Source organism: Lycorma delicatula, chromosome 5 (assembly GCF_047948215.1).
Source record: "Lycorma delicatula isolate Av1 chromosome 5, ASM4794821v1, whole genome shotgun sequence".
Classification (NCBI taxonomy): Eukaryota; Metazoa; Arthropoda; class Insecta; order Hemiptera; family Fulgoridae; genus Lycorma; species Lycorma delicatula.
Window position 1 is genome coordinate 34,289,355 of NC_134459.1, and position 23,895 is coordinate 34,313,249.

Here is a 23,895-nt window from a genome sequence, read left to right on the forward strand (position 1 = left end):
CCTATGACGTTACATCTTAGCAGGTTAACAAATGTACCTAAGAACAATAAGACCTAAATTAGGAGATAATCCCCTTCATCTTCTATGTTGAAATTTTAATGGTATTAATCCCCATATATATTGAAGTAATCTCACTACGTTTCGTTAAATTCGGTCCAGCACTTCTGGTGATATAAGGTGATTTAGAGGGCAATACAGAAAACACACACGTACATACGAATATTAACATCTGGAAAATTTCCATTCGGTTTTTTGGTTTCTTTAGCTGCCAAAACATCAAGATCCGGTGAAAACCGCATATACCCAAATTGGACCGATTATAATACCTTTCCTTCTATAGCTATAGCTCTGTTATAGCGCTACCTAGACGGTATATTAAAAATCCTATTTTTCAATCCAGTTCTAATTTATTTTTATGTGTTTATATACTTGTTTAAAAAAACGAAAAATTTATGTGATATGAAAACAAAACCGGCGCCTTAGAGATTGCATGTGATTCCTGCATTGGGAAATTCTTTTTTACGAATCTTAAATCTATTTTTGCGAATCTCTTCAATTTTCTGGGATTAAAGTACTAATGGTTATTCCAAAATACATTTAAAATGTTCAACACAAAGACATTTACCGGTAATATACTGCTTTGACCTAATTAAAATTCCTTCGTTCAACCTAGGTATAATAATTATTAGGTTGAGTAATCACTACTAGGAAATTCACATCTTTTTTTAATGCTTTCTTACTCAGTTATGAGCCTTTATGTTTTAGGTCTTATCCTGACAAATTCGTTACAATAATATATCAGCTGACCTGTAAATCCAATGCGGCTTCCTTGATATGGTAATAAAAATGAGTTACTATTGAACCCAGACTGTCAAGTAGATGGTATAATGGTTACAAACATCTCGAGACTAGGTAGATCAACTAGTCTCGAGTTCGATTCTCGCAGATTATTTATTCTCTCATTTCCCCGTAAAATACATTCACAGCAGTATATCTAAGATTTTAATATTAGAATAAAAAATAGATTAATAAATACAAAAGTAAAAATAATTCCCAGTAGCCCCTAGATGTGATTTATTGGTAATGTAGATAAATTAGAGTATTCTGTTGTAATCCAAAATTTAATGGGTCATAAATCTCCAAATTACTGAAGGGCATAGTAGTTTCTCTTATTTTTAAACATTTGGAATGATTTACATAAAATTTTGTATATTTGCAAAACGCCAGTTACAAGAAACACAAAGGCGAAAAAACTGCATTTTTATAAAAATAAAAGAAGGAACGCAGAAAAACGAGTAAAGAAACTGCTATCGAGCTTGAGTTAAAGACTATCTAGAATCCAAAACCTTATGTTTGCCCATTAATTTTTCTTTTCTTTAATTATTATGAAAATTCTTCAATTATCAAAATGGCATCTTACTGAACTTAGAGTATTACTTTTTTTAACCTCCAGTACCATCGTTATATATTATTTTGAGATAAAATGACAGTTTTGTAGGGTGTGAAAATGTCACCCCTGACCGGGGTTCGAACCTAGGACCTCTGGATGAAAGGCCGAGACGCTACCACTCGCGCCACGGAGGCTGGCTTAGTCTACCACTTAAGATACCTGAAATGTAACCTGAAAAACCTATGATTTTATTTTCCTTAATACTTTATTACTTTTTGCCTGAGAACATAATACCTTGTGTGACCCGAGGATAATAAAATCCAAAAATATTATACGAAATTCATTTAAAATGTTATTTTTAGAAATTACTATTTTGATGCTTACGAGAAATGTTACAAATATTTTATCTGAAGCGTTTATTTAAATATAAATAAATATTAAAATAGAATTAACATAAAAATCGAATTTACTGGTAAATTTAAATTAACATACATTTTAAAATTTACATAAATTAAAAATTATTAATTAAAAATTAACATAAGTTTAAATGGTAAATTTAAAAATAACATATATTAAAAATTATTATTTACCATTTACTGAAATAATGTAGCATCAAATTTTTAAATATTCGTTAATAATAATATACATATGTAATTTCCCAGAAATTCTTAAAAACCTTAGTTTAAAATAAATATATAATGCAAATTAATGCCTCGTTTCTTTAATTTTGAACTTTAAAAATAAAATTAATTTTAGAAACAAGTACACGCTTATTATTTTTATAACAATTCTGAATACTCACAAAAACATGTTTTTATACTTTTTTTTTTTGAAAAATAAAAGACAGATTTTCTTCCATTTTATATAAATAAATAAAAAAAATAAAAAATGTATCATTAAAATTAAGTACAAAAATAATGTGGTATTATAGAAGGGGAGAACACTGCGTAGTTAAGGCAATGTTTATATTTCATACAATATATATATATATATAGTAAGAGTACAGTACCAAACGTCTTTATGACTTATTTCTCATTATATTCTTTAATAAATAATATAATACCACTGTATATTATAAGTACTTAAAAATACTATACAAACATATAATAGGTCATTTTTCCCCCTTCTTTTTCCATCTTTCCCCACTTGAAGCCAATTATTTTCTAAGTACATTCTTCAGTTCATTGATATTTCCATTCATGTTTTTCATTACTTTCCTTTTATATTACAAAATAAACAATCTATAAAAGATCAGAATGAAAGGTAAGTTGTAATTTATGTAATAAAATTAACATAGAATCTTTTTTAAAGTAAAACGTCACATAATCTTTCATTCTTAAAGACTTTTTATGCGGTGGAACAAGATTTGGATTCTGGTTCCAAATAAAAAAATACTAATAAAAATTACTACTTATAAAAGAACTGACACACACAAACATATATATATATATATATATATATATATAAAACAGAATTCCTTCTTGCATAACATACCAGACCACGGTCAATACTAGAAGTGAAATGTCTTTGAGAATGGATTAAAACAAAAGTAAATCAAGAAGGTGAACCAATCATTCATGGTATAACCAAACTTTCCTTTTTAAAAAAATATCTGTTATTCTTATCTAAAAAGAAAAAATCTATAAAAAATAGTTACAAGTCAAAAAACACTTAAATAAAAAAAGTTTCAACTCACTCATCACTGTGACCCAGTACCCAAGCGCATATGAAAACAGACCACTACTCAGTCAAGACAACCTCAATCTTTTGTGAGATTAACTGAGCGTAATTCAACAACTACTCAACCAATTTTCATAAAATGTTTACAAGCACAACTTCAGATACATTACTACATTATATTTAAATTTCAATGAAGTGGATCTGGTAGTTTTCAGATTTTCGAATAAAAATTTCTACATGGTTATATATATGTATAAAATTTCTACATATATATATATATATATATATATATATACATCAAAAAACGTAAACAAAATGTATTTCCGTTCCCCAATCTCACCATTCGACAGAAAGTAATACCGTACTTTTTTTCGGAAAGGCGGTAAAAAAATCTATGTTCGAAAAATCGCAATGAAAAATAATTCTTTAACTTCATTAAAAAATTACGGTTACCTGCCAATATTAAATATACAGTCGCCATTTGCTTTTGAAAAACCTAGCAACGACCGGCCAAAATCATGATCTCGGAGAAGAAACATGGAGGCCAAACCACTATGTTTCCGATTGTGTGCAGATATGAGAGACGATTACTTATGTATTTCATGACAATAATTTTTAATTTTTTAATCGGCTGTTACGTTCAACAAAGAGAATTTAATGCAAATTAGTAAAAAAAATAAACCAACAAAGTTAATCTAAGGTAGCATCAATTTTTACATAATAAATACAGCTAAGCTTTTGGAAAAAATGATCCTTTGGTTTAATCTTAAAGACTTGGCGTTTTATTGCGTGGAGGAATCCCTCCCATAAAAAAAAAACGCAATTTATTTTATATTTGATAAAGGCCATGAGAAGTTTGAAATAAACGTAAGAGTTAGCTTAGGCCATATTTTGGGATACTTTTGAAAAATTATCTACTCGTTCTTACCCAAAAAAAATCTATAATCTATAAAATGTAATTACAATAAAATAAAAAAGCACTCTCAAAAAGCACTAAAATAAAAAAAAATCAGATTTCAATTCACTCACCAAATTAAACGTGACTCAAGAACGACTCGACCAGTCTCCATCAAATTTTCACATGCACAACTTCAGATACACTACTACAGGATATAGAAATTTCAATGAAATTGATTTCAACGTTTTGGGGATTTTTGTACCACAAAATTTTATGCATAGCTGTATATATATATATATAAGGCACCCCCGTTACATGTAAATGATATTTTCGTACTCATCATGTACCGAAACGTAAAGAAAATTAATTTCCAACAACCCGCCACTTTAACCATGAACCAAAAAATATATAATCTCATTTTTATGTTTAATAATATACATTTTCAGTACTATAAAATAATATAAAAAGTGGAAGCCAAAAAAGATTACTAAACACATTGTTTTCAGTTACAGCTGTGGCCAAAGCTATAGACATGAAGGATTGATTCCATGGTGTTTTATCATGCATACGTTCCATATCTCGTGAGGTATGTGATAATTTTCTGAATATTTTCAATTACTATTAACTTGGTTAATAGTAGTTGCATTTTTAAATTTGAAATAAAATAATATTGAAAATAACTAAAGTAACATTAATAAACATTATTGATGAACATTATTGAACTAAATTAATAACACTATTGAAACTAATGTTATTAATTTTTCAAAAATAACGAATTATTTCAATTAAATCATGTGTCGTTAATAAAATTCTGGTGATTATCAAGTCTTATGAAAGGCAAAAATTATAAATGTTTGAAATTTGACACTATTACAGGGAAATTAAAATACTTAATGCACTCCACAGAGAATATAATCGTTAAAAAGACACTTTCGAAGCAATCTGAAAAGATCTTTTGAGAAATTATCTCTCTGATAAGTTCATTAAAGCTGTTACTGGCTTGCTTCTTTATAGTTAAAATTATTTTTATTTTTTATCAAATGACAGCATTCCGGGACTAATGCATATTGCCCAATTTCCGGGACTAATTCCGGATATCAAAATAAAAAGAAAAGATTCATGTGGATAAACGCCCACATTTTGTATTATTTCAATAATTTTTTTTTTTAAGAACACACTGAAATATTTTAATGAAACTTGGTGCCTTATACCGCACAAAACCTTCTAAAAAATAATAAGATTGAAAATTATGCCTATAAAAATTCTAAATTTCGGATATTAAAATAAATAAATCATTAATAGCTTTGTAAATACTAGTTCTATCGAATTATTTTTTTCGGTAAAAAATACGGTATTACTTTTTGTCACATGGTTGGATTAGAACGATGGGGGGTTAAAAAATTAATTTTATTTACATTTAGAGGTGTGAGAAGTACAAGAATACTATTCTTCACTTAAAAGGTAGTTTCCTTTTATACACATATATATGTATAAAATAATGTGATGCAAAAATCTTCATAACTACTAGATCGATTTCATTGAAATTTAGACATGTTCTATTAGTATATTTGAAGTTATGCATGTGAAAAATTGATGAAGATTGGTAACCTGGCTCTTGAATTTCGCTTAATTTAAAACCAAATTTTATGACACAAATATCTCCAAAACTACTGAATCAATTTCGTTAAAACCTAGATACGCTCTAGTAGTCTATCTCAAAATTATGTATGTGAAAATTTGATGAAAATTGGTTAGGTAATTTCTAAGTTATGCTTTCAATTTAAGGTTGACAAGAGACAACATAACCTCAATTGAGGTATGTTGTCAGGCTAGTTATTTATTTTGCATACGCGCTTAAGCAGTGAATCGCAGTGGTAAGCGAGTTGAAACATGATGCTTGTGTGTAGGCGTACTGGTTAATCGAACATATATAGTGCCTTGTACTTTGAAAATCAGTGCGTTTCTGACTACGCAGTAGTCAGGGTGTCAGAGACGAAAAGTCGGTCCTCTTACACAAAAAAGAGGATCGACTTTTTCAGATTTTATTCCTTTTTTTGAGGTGACGGGAATCGACCGCTTCGGTCATCATGCCCTATGAAAAAGTTGTAGTTGTTTATGAGTTTATTCAAGTTTATAAAAGAGTTTCTGCAAAATGCCATGCGTGACCGCGTTTCCAACTCGGGACCTCGTGATGAATAGCTCAGACGCCACTACTCCACCACGGAGTTCAGCTAACTCCGATTAATAACTATTTTTATTTCAATTAACGTGAAAACAAATGATTTATTTTACTCTTTGTACTTGTGATGGCATTTGTGATAAGTTTTTATCTTTTATTGATACACCATGATCTTCGTAAAAAAATGCTTATTTTTCCTATGGTTTGAAACTTATGAGACACTGTATTTACATTGTTTTTCCTTATCTTCGTTAAGTACTTTCACAAAGTTCTTTGCTTCTTCAGAGTGGATTTTTTTGCAAAAAAGACAATTATACTTTTTTTTATGTTTGGAAATTGCCTGGCTGATCTTGAAAATAAAATTTGCTTGAAAATCTGTTATTGAAATCTCAAATTGGTACTTCTACTGTTCTCAGGAGAAAATAAAAAACTGATTTAACGACTCAGTTATATAGAAAAAATTAGAAATTTGTGACAACATAAAAATTTAGACAATTTTTTTTAAAATTAAAATTCTCTTGAACACCGAGGTAATAGTTAAGAACTGGATAAACTCATCGACCGTTAATTCAATTAGAATAAAAATAACATTTCATAATTTTGTAAACATTACGAATGTATAGTAAGTGAAAAATAGGCATCGCACAGTATTTCTCTTAAAAAAAAAATAGAGATGGTAAAACAATCCATACGATACTGTTGTTTCGTTTTATTATCAGAATATAACAGCATTAAAATGAAATAGCATGAGCTTCATTTTTAATCCATGCAATGTTACGGGTATTACTGTTTCGCTTATCTTTATTGACAAAAAAAACCAAAAAACACGAAGGAAAACAATATTGACATATCTGGGTTTTTTCCCAAATGTACACTGTAAACAAAATGGTAACAATTTCTGTATATTTCAGAAAGTTTTTCCATTTGATCAATTTAATTTAATTGCATTATTTTTATTAATATTATACGGGTTATAATTTATCGACAGCAAAATATTTTATAAAAGAGGTTGTTAATTCAACGAACCATAAATTTAAAGCGGGTTAAAAATACTAAAATCCACCCGCATACTTACTAATCAGTTATTTTCTTTTTAAACTGATTTACTTTTTAAAAGATTAAATAAATAATACATAATGATCCGTGGAATTCATGACTGGATTCATAAAATTTTACTAATTTTTTAGATATTGTACCTACGTTTTTCAATGAATAGTTTAAATAAGAACAAACAAAAAAATTAACTTCTCTTAGTTATTTTATACAATCAAGGTTATTATTTAAACAAAATCAAGGAAATTCCTACAATATTTGCGATGGCGGGATTCTTAAACCAGAAAATGGCTTTAGAAACTTAGCAAATGCATGATTATCAGTTTAAATAAATAACACAAACAAATAAATAAATCTTAATTTACATTACAGGTGGATGAGAGAACATGCCTGCATATATCCTTTGAAAAATCAAACATAATGTCCAGCATTAAAAAACTACCCCAAAAAGAAAATTATCACAAAATATGGAAATATAAAATGGTGGCCAGCTTCAAATATGTACAGGAAACAATAAAATACAACACAGTACTTATAGAGTGGCAATAAAAGTTAGAAGAAATAAAATGGATTAATTACGTTTCCTGACCAAAGATATCTAGAATTAAAAGAAACTATCAAAAAGAGCCAAACTCAGACATTAGGCCACAGTTGTACAAAAAGTAGTTCATAGTGATATTGGGCCACAGCGAACATTTGACCACAAGGTAAAAAAGATGTGTCTAACAAAAGTGGCTTAAAAATGTGTTAAAGGTAGACAAAATCAATTAGCCAACCGATCACAACAAATTTTCATATGAAACTAACAGTGTAGTAATGAAACCCCAAATTGAATATTACAAAACAATGAAGTAAGCTTCATTTATGCAACAATGGTAAGAGATCATCAACGATCAGCTGACCAGCATGATTAGGTGATAATATTTCAATTAATTTATTCATTAAATTTGAACAAAAACAATACTTTGTGTTTTTTTTATTTTTAATTAAAATTTTAGTTTTAAAATACATTTTAAATAAATTTCAATTTAATTTATTTTTATTTAATTTTATTATCTGAACTTACTAAATTCAGTAATTTTCAAAATGCAGATTTTATCCCACTGCCATTTTCAGTACAGAGATCATACCAACTTTTTATTTATATCATTCTACGTGTCTCAAAGAGAACTTTAAAATGATCTATCACACAAAGAGTGTTATCATAAAAATATTGGAGTTACAACCCCTGGACCAACCCCTAAGAAGGAATTGAAATTCTATTTCTGGTTAAAAGGTAAAAGAGCTGACCGATATCTTATCCTGAAAGTTAAGAGTATTCTATCTGGAACGGTTTTGAAGTTGTTGTTGGGTTTCCATACTTCTGACTCGCTCTGTATACTTTTAAAATATATAGTTTTTTTTTGGAACACCTATAACACAAATATTATCAAAACTAATTTTCAAGCAGTTTTAATTTATACCATTTCATGGGAAAAATGGCTTTTCAAATTAAAGGAAATGGTTTTGTTAAAATCGATGAAAACAATTTTGAGTGGGTAATTTTTCGTCGATATCATTCATTAGCTTACCTCTTCTTTATACTTTACAGTCGAGATACTAAACACGAACTCGGCACATTCATTGTAATAACGCAATAATATTATGGTATTCTATTAAACTTTTTATATGCTTTGCATGTGTAACTACTAAACCATTAAATTAATTGGGTATTTCGTAGTTACGTTCAGCAACCGGAACAAATTAATGTAAATGTATAATAATGAGGCTAGGCAGTGTAAATCAATGAGGAAGTGAAATTAACTGATTTGGAATCTAATTAAATCTAACCACTATTAATTATCAATATATGCTAGACTATTTTACGTCATTTCCTGTCAGTTATAAGATGTTACTATATGATTTCCGTTAATAAAGTAAAAAAAAAGACATTCATACCACAATAGAATAATAAAACAGTGTGTAAAAAATCCGAACATAAAATATAGCTCTTGAAAACTTGATTTTTTTCTCTCTCTACATATTATATATATATACATGCAGATAAATTCAAAATGTTCATAAAGTATGGCAACCCTTAAATAAGTTTCCAACAGTTAAATTCCAAAGAGAGAAGTTAAATTTAGCTAATACTCTTACCTCAAATGATCAATTTTTTAGGTCGTCTAAGCCCCCTAAGCTCTCATAGGGGCGCAACCCAAAAATTTTACTAAAAGGTAAGGGGAGGAGGTTGTGATGAATCATGTTAAAAAGGACTGGAAAAAACTTCTGACGTAGATACGTCGGATTACAGCAACTCTAATCAAAGTGACTGTCTTTAATGATTTTACAGCCAGTTTCGAAAGTGCTCTCATTATCTCTAAAATCAATTTCACACTAGAAGAATGACATTTATCAAATCTTCCTATTTTCGGTACGATAATTTTATTTGGAGTGTTTACATGCTACTTTTAAAACTACCAGTAAAAAATATTAGATTAGTCATAATTTTGGTTATACTTGTAGTTGACTATATTTTTGGCTTTCAATGTCCTTCAGTGACACAATTTTACCCTTTCAATTTAAAATCTTGGACATGTCCAACTCCGTTTAAAATTTGGTGATTCTTGGTGTCTTGAGGAATTGTACAGTAGAATCTCAGGATCTTATATATATATGTTATCATGAAAGACCAATAACTGGGCAAATATCGATATTATTTGTAGAAATGAAAAAAAATCAACCAATATCTCTAAGGTAGATAGATTACCAGAAACCCTCGTATAAAAGGTAGTTTAAATTTAAGCCAAACATAACCTAAGCTCACTTCGCTTGCTAAACTCCATCTATTTAACGTTAAATATACAAATTATATATGTTATTCTCCAACATTGGACGCAATAAATCGAATTCACCAAATCATATGGGTGTATTTTTATCTCTCTACCTTTCTCCTACCCACTCTCTTACTCAGCGATCTCTTTCTCTCTTTGAATTTTAACTATAACCTCCATTTTTAATTGTGAATTTTAACTGAGTTTCTCCATTTATGCATTTTGATGTACGGCACTTTTGTTGTTTTATATTCGATTTTTATTATCGTTTTTATTTCGCATTTAGCATACCGCATAGGCGGTTTTACATTGTTAATTTTTATTTATTTATTATAGTAATTTTGTGTCCGGTCCCTGACAGCGAATCTCGTTGTGCGCCCCTAAAAAAAATCTCTTTCTCAGGTTGGGTGAATCGACAGAACTCGAGCATCTTTGCATTTATAAAAAAATTTAATCATATTATCAGCATTTTATAAATGAAAGAGTCAATCAAGATGCACAGAATATGTTAACTGCATGGATGAACGATAAAGATACAAATAAATGGTCGATGGTTTTCCTTTTGTTCAGTTTTTATGAAAATATTTTCAATCAACTTTCACCATCAATGCATGCTTAATGTGGTGAATTTGATTAATCTTCTCGTATTTGGAGAATAACTAAAACTTCCTTTTTTTACGACGGTTTCTCATAATTTATTTAGCTTACCCTTACGAGACTGGCATTGGATGAATTTTTTTTTAATTTCTAGTTGTCGTTTCGACCTATATCAGAGCTTATTTGTGTTTGTCGACATATACCGGCGAAGGTCCGAATGTATAATAATGTAAAAAAATATTTCGGTCTTTCACCGAAGTATTTGGTAGTGTCGAGTCGACATCAACCGGAGAATATTGACATTCTCTAATTTCGGTCTTTCACGGAAATATATATATGTTACGATACATATATCGTAGATGTTGTTATTTTCGCTGATTTCGTTTAATTATAAATCAAATGTTTTTCTTAAAGGAAATAAATAATTTCTTCTGGTTGAAATACAGTAAGTTACGTCAATTTTTTTGAATATTTGTGATTAATAGTTTAAGTTAGAACATAAAATTTAACAAATTGCCGGAATCTTTATACGAATATGCAGATACAAATTTTCTACCAATAACTTCATACTAAAATGTTGAAAACAGTGACGATATGTTTGGAAACCGAATGAGGTAAAGGAAACCAAAATAAAAGCTTACTTGTTTTGAGATTACACATAGTAAAAGTTTTTTATTTTGAAAAGAATAATCTGACGTAAAAAATAATACCTAACAGAATATAGATTTCTTACAATTAAATTAATTTATAAGAAGACATTTCTATAAAAAAAAAAATAAGAACGTATTTATTTATTTATTTATTTTTTAACTGTGTTGAATAAATTTATCTCATTTTTATTATGTTATTGATTTGTGTTTTGAAAAATGAAGCGATTTATTAACTGAATGACAAATACTCATACTTTTAATAAAATATTGTATTATAATTCCAATAAAATTTGGCTAGAACTAATATTCGTATGAAACAGCACTAAATAAAAAGTTTTTGCTATGCTATACACAATATGAACTGTAGTTCATATTTTGCATAAATTGCAGACTATTTTCATGCGTGTTAGCTAATTTGTTATACCTTTTGTTTTCAGAATGTAGTTTAATAAAAGTAACACAACTGAAAGTTTGTTATTAACTAGAACTGTAATGGAATATTTTCCTTAGTTCCCAACTAAACTACGAACCTCCAAAAAGCAGACATATTTTCCGGCCTCAATGCTATACGCTGTACAATATTACTTTTCAAGTTTTAAAGGGGTGTTAAGCTCGAATAGTAACATTTTTCGTCGTAACATTACACATTATTCATGCTGCCGTACCGTTCTCCGTCTTTTTTTAAAGGAAAAAATTCTTTGTGTTCTAAAAAAAAGGGAGAATTTATCAACGAAAGTACGAATATGAGAAATAACAATGTAAAGCATAAATAAGCAATAAAATCTGTTTGAATACAGAACAGTGTATTTTGATAACACGCAGAAGAATGTGTATAAAATTAAAGATTTGTTATAAACTGACAAATTATTTGTTAGTTTTATAACAATTTATTTTTATTAACACGTTTCTCGCCCCAGTTGTTCAGAGTTTTTGATGATTACGGTATTTTATTAAACCCTAATTATTTCAAGCGGTTGGGGGTTATAAAATTGAACATTGCATTTGTCCGTGGGGAGTAGTGTATGTTAATAGATAATTCCCTGTTGTTCTTGACTATTATAAATGCATATAAATAAAAAGTAACATCTGTTTATTAAATTCATTTAACATAAATTTATAAAAAAATATTTTAAAATAGATGAATAAGTTAACAAGTATCTAAATGTCTGTCAGTATAATTTTTATACTGCACGTGATTATACGGGTTGATGATACGGACTGTACTATTTACAGGTATGAATGAAGATTACAAGAGTTGATGAAACGGAATATTACATATGAATTGATATATATATATATATTATTGAAGCATTATGCAATTATTTTAAATAAATATTATATTAATAAAGATTGTGAGATAAAACGAGGTTTATCTCTCTCTGCCTTAATCCTGATACGGCCCATATCAATGGGTTCATCTCTTTAAAAAGAAGGATGATCAAATTTTATACCTATAATTACACGCATTTTATTAACATATCTACGACCAAATCATTTAAATAAATTAAATAATTATTAAGCCTGAGCAAATGTGCATATAACAAATCAATTTTTTAACTTTATTTTATTTATTACCATATAAATTAAATTAAAAAACAGAAAATAAAAATACTTTTTCGAATAATTATACAAAATTCTAAATTAATAACTACAATTAAAAATTAACCATAATGATTAATGTACAATCGAATTATTATATTATGGAAACGTTGTTAAAATTTACTACCAAGAACGAAATACAGCCAAGAGTTTTAGTTTAGTTTATAAAATATTATACCTAATACAACTTTTAACTAATTAATTAGTTATTTCATTAATTAAGTTTAAAATAGTTAAAATTATTTTGTAATAAATTAGCCAATAATTTTAGACTTGTTCCTTTAAAAGGTTCACACTAATAAATTGCAAAAGTTCACTAATAAATTTATATCAAAAGCATTCTGACTGACCTTGAGGAAAAAAACCCTGTGTAATAATTTTAATCGTAACTATTAAAATGGAAGCCAATGTAATAATCTACCAAATCATATGGGTGTATTTTTATCTCTCTACCTTTCTCCTACCCACTCTCTTACTCAGCGATCTCTTTCTCTCTTTGAATTTTAACTATAACCTCATTTTTAATTGTGAATTTTAACTGAGTTTCTCCATTTATGCATTTTGATGTACGGCACTTTTGTTGTTTTATATTAGATTTTTAATATAGTTTTTATTTCGCATTTAGCATACCGCATAGGCGGTTTTACATTGTTAATTTTTAATTATTTACTATAGTAATTTTGTGTCCGGCCCCTGACAGCGAATCTCGTTGTGCGCCCCTCAAAAAAGATCTCTTTCTCAGGTAGGGTGAATCGACAGAACTCGAGCATCTTTGCAAATATAAATGGGCATATACTATTCTTATACGTATTTTCGGCGTTAAATATGCCGTTTTTTAAATTTAACTCCCTCTGGAGGGGCTCCCGATCTTTCAATCGAAATTTTCCGAAAGACGACCCCCATAATTTTTTATGGAAAATCCGAATCCGATCTCAAAACCCGGAGGGCGAATAGTCTGGATTCACTCGAACTGAATTGACAGATTACTCGATATTAGCGCAACATTTTTTTGTCTTTATAAAACTTTTAGGTAGATTTCATAAGAAAGCTACCTATTGTAATGGGTACCATGATTCAACTCCCGGAAAATTTCGCGTTTCATATATCTTCGCGTTTCACATCCTCCAGACTCGAAAACCACTTTCACTTTCTTGTGGACACGAGAATTGCAGTATTTTTGAGCCAATCACTTTCAAATTATTTCTTAAAAATAACTCGTCCCAAAATCTCGGTATGGTCTATTAATGGGCAAAATCGGTGGAAATAGGGGGGGCTTTTTTGAAAAAAAACTAATTATCGGTATAACTTTCTTATTAAGCAAAAAATATCGAACTCGTTTAAAGTTCCTACTATTTTTTGGATAAGGTACAACATATCAAAGTCTTATGATATCACCAACCATTGGCCCAGAGCGTGAAAAAAGGGGTTTTGAAGATAAAAAAAAAAATCTGAGTAAAATTCTAGAAGACACAAGAATTCCACTACACAAACGAATGGTTTTATTATATTTATTTTCTTTCTGTACCAAATGTAATTTTTAAATGGAAAAAAAATCTGAGACCGGAATGACAATGGAAATAGTAGTTCTGATTATATTCGTACAAGTAAAACTGTATTTCTCCTGGTTCTTAGCGTTACCCACCGCTAGGAGGTGACCGTACTTGGTTTCTCTTCTTTTTTAAATTTATTAATTTTTTTATTTTATGTTTCTTAGTCAACCAACCGGATGCTGGTGCAGCGAATCGCATCGCACAGTAACAGTGGCAAAGACTATTTTGGTTGAACCGCCGTGCCACACACCGTCGCACCCTTTAAAAAATCGAAATTAAAAAAATCCTAAAATGATTTTTCGATATTTATCTGAAGACTATTTCCAAGACCAAATTGACTGAATATATAATTTGGTGTATTCGGAAATGAGGACAATTTGCAATCATTGTTCAAAGTTTTTTTTACCTTTCTTCACCTTTTTCAAATTCGAATTTAAAAAAATGAGAAATTTGTTTTTAAATATTTACATGAAGATTATATATATCAAAAATCTGATTGATATCTTTATTTGTTGCCGAGAAATTGAAAAAAAAAAATTTAATTCAATATTACACCATTTTAACCCTATAAACACGGAATCCTTTCTTTGTATGTACTTACAAAGAAAGGAAGTAGAACGTGTAAAGAAATTTTCATTAATTTATCTTCAATAGTTTTTTGCTGGGTCAGAACATGTTATTTTATAGGTACAGATTACGAAATATTAATTTATTATGTGACAGAAAATATCAAATTTATATTTGTTTTATATTATAGGAAACAGAAAGGCAGGAAGTAAAAAGACATTTTAAAACAACGTTATCGATTTTTACCTACTTACTACAGGGTAAAACAAAATCATTTGAAATATGCCAAATTATTAAGAGAATGTTGAAAATTAAATCGGTTGGTGAAAAGCGAAAAACCTTTTGAGCAATATCCAGTAGAACTGTATTTTCCCTTGACTGACAACTGGACGATGACAATCGCATCTTACTGAAATTTAAAATAAAGTTTAAATCTCAAATTGAACCCGTTTTAATGCAACAGCAGCTTTTCTTAGCGATTATTACAAAATATCAATCTGGTAAGTGCCACTACAAATCTTAGGTTGGGGATAACAAATAGCACCTTCTAAATATGTTGCATAAATTGTAGCGATAGCAATGTGCTTATAGTTTCCTGTTGTTTGTGTGGGGGAATGAATCATTTTCAACAGACTAAATTGTACTTTTAAAAGAACAATTTTTTTACATGGGATTATAGGAAAATGGGATTATTAAGAAAAAATAAAGTATAATTAATTACCTATACAATACCATGTAATTTATTTAGTAATATTGTTTACAATTTGTGATTACGCTTGAAATTTTATTTCAATTGTTTTCTTATCTTTATAACAGTTACTAAACTTTTATTTATTAATATAAGCTGTAATTGACGGACTCATTTATAAATCCAGGTATAGTACAATTTTTGCACTGATGTTTTCCGACAAATTTGAAATGCAGTAATCAGGTTCACAATAACGATAAAACTCAAGGGTATTTTATTTATTTATTGATCTAAGTAAATTATTCAGAATATAGAGTATAGTATATTAAAATTAAATTACTTTTACTGAAAGAAAATAAATGGTTATCTGCGTCAACTAGTCAAATGAAATATCTATTTCTTAATATTGAATAAAAACAGAATAATAAATAGTTACGTAAACTGGAATGTAATAAATAAAATATGGTAGCTGATATGTAAGATATGTAAGTGCTTTTGTATATTTTTAAGAAGTATTTTATTACATTCCATTCAAAGAGGATTGTAAATACTTACAAAAATTCATAAAATAATATATATATAAGAAATATAAAGGACTTGTTGTCATTTAAAAACAACAAAGGAAAACAAAGCAATTTATATGCAACACGAGCACATCATTGTGACCAGGATTATATCTACATCACGATGTTACAATAAATCAAGAAGACTGCATCGTGTAGGATAAACTATGCTAAGAAGATTACGGTTAACCACTGAACGCCTAAATATTTCAGTAGATAAGCGAATGTCTTACGATGTTTCAATGTATCTTTATTATTGTGTCGACTAATAAGGACGGTTAACAAGAATATATAAAGCCATGAGAACTGACTGCTTTTATGTAGATGAGTAATGTGGAAGAAAGCATTAGGCGTGATGACAAAGGTTATGAGCAAAGACTAGTAGCAACAAACGAGGTACAAGTAGTTTAAATAGCTACCGACGAGTAATCAACTGTGGGTGGAAAACCTATGATATACGTTGTAGCTGTAATGAGAGAAGTACTAAAGTAAAAGTCTTTGATGAAGGCGGTTCACAAGATTAAATCCATTCCCCATCCACCTACTACGGTTTCTTATTTCTAAAATTTATTATTATTACAATATCTCAACCTAATGTATTATATATATATATATATATATATATATATATATATATATTTTCAGTTCCCTTTAACCCAAGTTTCCTCGGGTTGGGCCTTTACAAAATTTCTCCATCTGCCTCGATCAATGAACCATTTCTCTTCCACTACTTTCACCATGGCCCCTCTCTCTTGCGCACTTCCTCCATCACCGTGTATGTATGTATATATATATATATATATATATATATTTTAACGCATTATTTAAAAAATCAAAATTACCATTCAAATAAAGCTGCTTCAAAAAAAAAATATTTTTATCGATCTCTGTTTTTACGGATTTATTTTTAAAATGTTTTTGCAATTCGTATGCACAAACGTACGTAAATTTAGGCCTGTGTTAAACTAATTTTAAAAAATGTAATGAAGTTTGTTTTTATTCCGTTGTGAGTAGTCAACTATACTCAACCTCTTTGTACGTAAATGGGATTTCTCCCCTCACCAGAGAAAAAAAACCTATACTCAACCTACGGCCCGCAGGCCACATACAGCCTACCGAGCTGTATGCTGTAGACCTATGCAGCCCAATTGCAAAGTTATGAATTTAAGTTTTTTTAAATTTTAAATTGGCGGTAGCCATAGTTGATGGGTAAACAGATAGAGGCAGCACTTGGCTGCTTGAAAAGAACTGAAGGGAGTAACTTTCTTTACCAGTATCTAGTAACAATAAGTGCAGTATTTCAACTTTAAAAATTTATTTGTCTTACATTTTGCGTGAAGGTATACTTGGGTATACTTACTTAGACGAGTAAAAATTTATTATTTTATTTTATTAAATTTCGTTGATTATTATTTGACAAAGAATATATAAGAAAAACTTTCTTTGAAACATATTATTTTACCAACAAAACTATAATTTAACAACCCACAATAAGTTCCAAAAACAAACGAAAAGTTTCTCAAGAAAATAGAAGATTTCAAGACAGTTGGAATGAGAAATATTTTGTTGTTTCAAACAAGAAAGGTTCAGCAACACGTTTGATTTCTCGGGAGACTCTCATATCAAAAAATATAATACTGATCGTCATTATAATACGAATACAAATCGTTTAATGACACTTTTCCTCGCGGGGTTGTAATGAGACGTAAAAAATTAGCTTCCTTCAAAAAATTATTGCAAGGACATCAGTGGCAATCTCACAAGAAGAAGTAGTGATAAGAGCACCAAATGAAATTTTTCATATTCATTGATTGTTTAATAAATGCTTCCAATATATTATTTGATAAATTTAACAAGAAATCAAATAATATTAGAAATTAAGGCACTACAAATCACAGACACTACCTGCATTAGACAAATTGAACGTATTGCGAAACTTATTTCACATCACATCATAGAAAATTTGAAAAATTGTAAATATTTTAGCTTGGCTATTGATTTCTAGCACCTACATTTCAACACCACAATCTTCCACATTTTTCAGACACTGTACTCAACAGAATTTAATTCAGAAAATATTTTAAAATTTTTTCCAAAATGTTTGGAAACCAAAAATGTTTTCAAAATGGTTTGAATAATCAAACCAGAAATAGTGATTCTTTGAAATATATTATTATATTTCTGGAGAGTAATAATACTGAAATAATTGGTTTCCGTGCGCACTGATGGATGCCCTTCAATGGCCAGATCTGAAAAGGGATTTGTTTCCCTATTAAAAAAGAAATACTATTCAAAAAATCTTTCATCATTTTACTGTTCCATTCAGCAGGAGAAAACAAAGCAGTAATATATCTATAAAAAAAATATAGGTGGCGCAACCAATCCTGATATTTAGTGCCACGGCAGCGACAGCTGCACTTCCAAACAGTTTACTATTCTTTTAGCAAGCATAATGCAGTTTTTTGAAATTTTAATCGCCTCACTGTACTATTGCTAATATTTTAAACATATTTACATTTTTAGATTTAATTTATATATATATATATGAAAATCTTAAATTTTAAAATTAATATCCGACCATTTTCTGTAAAAGAATATGTTATTATGCATTTTTGAAAAGCGCTTATGTGAAGCTAGAAATTGTACACTAGTTGACCTCAACATAAAATGATATAAAATGCAAATCAAAATGTATTACCTTCATTGAGTTCCCGTTTTATTTTCAAACAGACTTTCAAAAGTTAGTGTAAACTAAGTATACACTAAATAATGGAATTGGAGATTACAACAGAAACTAATTAATTTTTAAAGTTATAACAAATAAAGTTATTTTAATTAGAAGGTAAACGCTATTCAATTGTTTAGAAAAAAGAAATATTAGAATTTCCGAGGTTACTACCATCAGAATCAACATCGTAATCGTCGCTGTTTCTTTCACAAGCTTCTTGTAGAAATAATAAATGATTTCATAGTATTGTCAATAATGTGTTCTTGTAGCATATATTCAGCTTCTGTTTCCTTAACTTTATCCACAATCCTTCCAATTTTTTTTATTCATATCGGCCGCTTTATTTTCACATAACATTTGAAATTCATATCATTTATATCAAAAGTTAGGTTATCACTACGTATCCTTTAACTTCTTAACTAACCATCTCGATAGGATTGGATTTAAATTTGGGTGGTATGGAGGTAGTCGCAAAACCAAGTTCATCAAATACATAGATAGAAACTTATGTCGGTTTATTTTTACCAATTCGTACAATTGCGGTTTCACCACCGAGGAAGAATGAGAAATAGAATGCTTCTGCAACCACTTTATTATACCTTTTTTTCTTGAACTGGAAATTGGTGATTTTTGTAAATCGTCATTGTAATGGGATGCGTTATCAGAAATTACCACAGAATTATACGGAAGATTTGAAATTAATATCTCTTTGACTATTTTAAGTAAATTTTCGCTTTCATTTGGCGTCTGTAATCGCCAATTTTTAAACTTGCTAGCCAAGTTAGTAACTGGTTTGGTATAAAACCCTTTCTTTAATCGGGATATAGCCTTTTCACTGTACACATATAATTTTTTTTTATAAATGCATCATATTTTAAACAAGTTACAACTAACGAACGATTCGCTATTGTTAATCATCGAGTAGGTTCGAATATCTGATAACAAAAATTGGAAGTATTTGAATCAATCAAATATCTGATAACCTCGGGAGTTTTCTACAAGCTACACTATTTTCATACGATATAATCTCTAATATAAATTATTTTTATAATAAATTATAGATTATCTCCGCTACTATTCTATAGATGGAGATAATATTATTTTATAAAACAGACGCCCACTGTTTATGAATACCGAAGCGATCTAAACATTTTATTATTGTAAAAATCAAAGCCAATAGTTTTAACATTCGTAAGCTCTATATTTTACAGAAAATTTGGTTTAAGTTACAAAAAAAAAAGTAAAATTGCATAACTATAAAAATTGTGGTGGGGGAGGAAAAAATCGTGTTTTTCAGCGGGTTTCTAAAAATGTAAATGATGAATTTTGTGGTTTAAATTAGTTCTTTGTAAAATAATACAAAACAGATGAGGTTTAAATTAGATCTGTTATTTTTTTCTTTTTTTGTAGCTATAACAACTCAAATTCAGTTAGTTGTCTTCTTTTATAAGCCAGTTTATTAATTGCCAACAGGAAGGACATCCGACCGTGAAATTCCCACTAATTCACTCTCTATAAAGGTAGAGTAAATTAATAATTTTACGTAAAAAAATATATAAAACGTAATGCGATCTAACTCTCCATTATTTTTTTATTATCAACATTTATCTAGTTATAAGTACCTAAAAATTATTAATAGAAAACTTCCTGATCACAAAATCGTAAGATTTTTTTCGACGAATATTTTTTTAATTTCATTTCATTGCAAATTTGACAATGAAATGAAATTACTATTAATACTATTTAACTATTAATACTATTAATTACTATTAATACTATTACCCATAATACTATTTAATTTAATCTTTTTCAAGGATTTAAATAAGAAAGAAGTATATATATATATATATGTGTGTGTGTGTGTGTGTGTGTGTGTGTGTGTGTGTGTGTGTGTGTGTGTGTGTGTGTGTGTGTGTGTGTGCGCGCAATTATTATTACATGTAAAAATACTGTTATAAATTATATGAGCGTCAATTATTGTTAATTTATTAACAAAAAAAGGTTAAAAAAAACTTTTTTCGAATTATGTAAGAAATACTTTTGAGCATAAAATATTTGTGTCAGGTAGTACAATAAGGAAATTTATGCATGTTTATATTAGGAAGAAGGAAGACTTAAGAAGCCGACTTCATGCAATAAAAATTTTACCCCCATTGGACTTTATATATAATTTCAGGTAGAAAATAAGAACTTTCAGACAAATTCAAATAAGTAGAGTTTTCTTTCTTTTTATTTCTGTTTAGCCTTCGGAATCACTGTACGGTATTGTAATAAGCATGGCTGATCTAAATAAAGTACACACATACTAAAGACCCAATAATTCAAAATCATCAGATTTGTAACACAGATTCAATGAAAATAAAATCCACAAAACCCACAGTATACTATCGTAGAAAAATGGGTGAAGAGTAACAGAAAGATTGTATAATGATACTAAGTATCTACCCAGAGAAGGATCACGGAAACGCGAAACCCTTCATAGGAATTCTTTAAGGTCCTTCGAGGCAGTGAATACTCACTCACCCACTAACACGGAATTACACGGGAGATTGGAAATAACCTAGTCCGTCCACGGAATCATTAATTACGTGTGTAGCTAGCCGTCATTAAATCACAACTCTATTGGAGAATGGTATACCAAGGAAAAGATATTTACCATGTAAAAGAAGCGAGAACCTGAGCAAAACTGATATTTAGACAAAATGACTTAAATCCTTTAATAATAATAAATCGAATTACCTAATCAAATAAACCAAATAAAAACTCATATGACATACAGATATTACGTAAAATATTGGTGATTTATTATCATATCATTATTTACTATTATCAGTATTTGTATTTATTTATTATTATTCGGAAAATAAAATTTTTATATAGACAATATAAGGAAAAGATTGATGATTGGTAATTATAAATACATTTCTAATTAACTTTTGATAAAATATAATTTTACAATCCAAAGAACGTCAAGGTCAAAAAAGTATCTTAATCTTTAAATTAGATCACGTTCTCACAATTCGCCTAAATATTCAGTCATCATCAGAAAACAAGATAAAATATAATTGAAGCAGCAATAGCTTTTATTTAACTATTTATTAATTTTATCATTAGTCTTTGTAATTAATCTTACTAATTTGTAATTACTCTTTAGAAAAATGTTTCCTATTTGTATTCCTAATTTGTATATCTTGTTTTGTCATTGACAAGATAATTAGTAGTGATGTGAGCATACAAATAAATATAAATTTACCAGAAAATGAATTAAAATCTGTGTAACGAAAATCTGCATGACTGTGAGAGGGAGAATTATTATTAGATGTTTTACTCTAATATGAATATGACAACTTTTGATTTGGTACTGCACTCGTAATAAACTAACGAAGAAAATTATAAAAGTTGACCAAACAGCATTAACGGATTATAATTTTTTTCAAGTATTTATCACATTATCTATTTGTTCGTGCATGTACAAGGCACACACAAATATTTTTTTACAAGATTTAACTAAAAGAATGATTTATAATCAACTGAATATGATGTGACAAATATAAAGAATCAAATACACAAGAGATTTATACAAATTAAAATAAAATGTAATTTTAACTTTGTATAAATCAATTTGAAAATATACGAATAATTAAAAAATAAAAAAAAAATGAATGTGATACCCAAAATATTAAAGTATATTTCTATATGTTACGTTTTTGGATCCCATTTAATAAACAAATACCGTTTAAAATAATAAAAAAGTAAATAAAAACAATAAAAGATATGTTTTCGATATATATATATATATATATATATATATATACTTATTTATTTATTTATAGTCACATCAACAATTAAAATTATTAACGACTTATAAAGATCAGTGAGTATGTACCATGTATATCTGTGTGTCAGGCTGATCATTCTTGAGACGTGTGGTTAATTGAAACTCAACTATGAAAGAACACCAGTATCCACAATCTAGTCTCCAAATCCGTGTAAAAGCACAACTGGATTTGAATCTTAGAACTCCCGACTTTGAAGTAGCTGATTTGCAACGACAAGTTTACCGCTAGACCAACCCGGTGAGATATAAAAAAAAAATGTTTAGATATTATACTAATAGCACTGTTATAATCCGAACGAGACTACTGACAGTTTTTTTAACTGGAAATAAATCTACCAGGTAGTGTTATTAAACAACCAAGCTATTAGAAAGAATTAGTCAAATATATACGTATCAAAATAAATTATACATTAAAATTGAAAGATAATTATTTTTTAAACTTAAGTTAAAAACTATATTAAGAGATTTCAATAGTGTAATTTAAATAATATTTAAGTTATACTAAAATATTTTAAATACGTATAACATTTTGTTTATCATTAGTGATTTTATAAAAAAAATAAATTGATATACATGTTTTTTCTTTTCTTATCTGATGATTTTATTTTATATATTTACATGCTATATCCTTAATTATTTGTTTAATATATATTTAAGCATTTAATTTCCTTTACAGTTTTTATTCAACACACTTCCTTTCAGTAATAAATTAACTAATCTTAGATTTCATAATTTATTGCTCACTGTTAGTTATATTTAAAAAAATTCTCCCATAACCTTGACTCTTGTTTTCTTCTTAAAACCACTTTATTTCCAAATCTGTCAATCTATATAATTTTTTAAATTCGATTTAGTATTATATTCTTCTTATATATCTTTTCTATGTTTTGTTTCCATTAAACTCTAAAAGATAAAAATAATTTTTTTCTTCCTTATATTGATTTGCTTAAAAGTTTACTACATTTATAACTTTGTAATTTTCCTGCATAAATACGCAGGTACTTCTCCGATTAATTTTTTATCTGAATAGTTCCAGTTATCCAGACTGTTTTCCTATTTAATAATTAAGCGACTTTTTTATTAACTATCAAACATTTAGAGG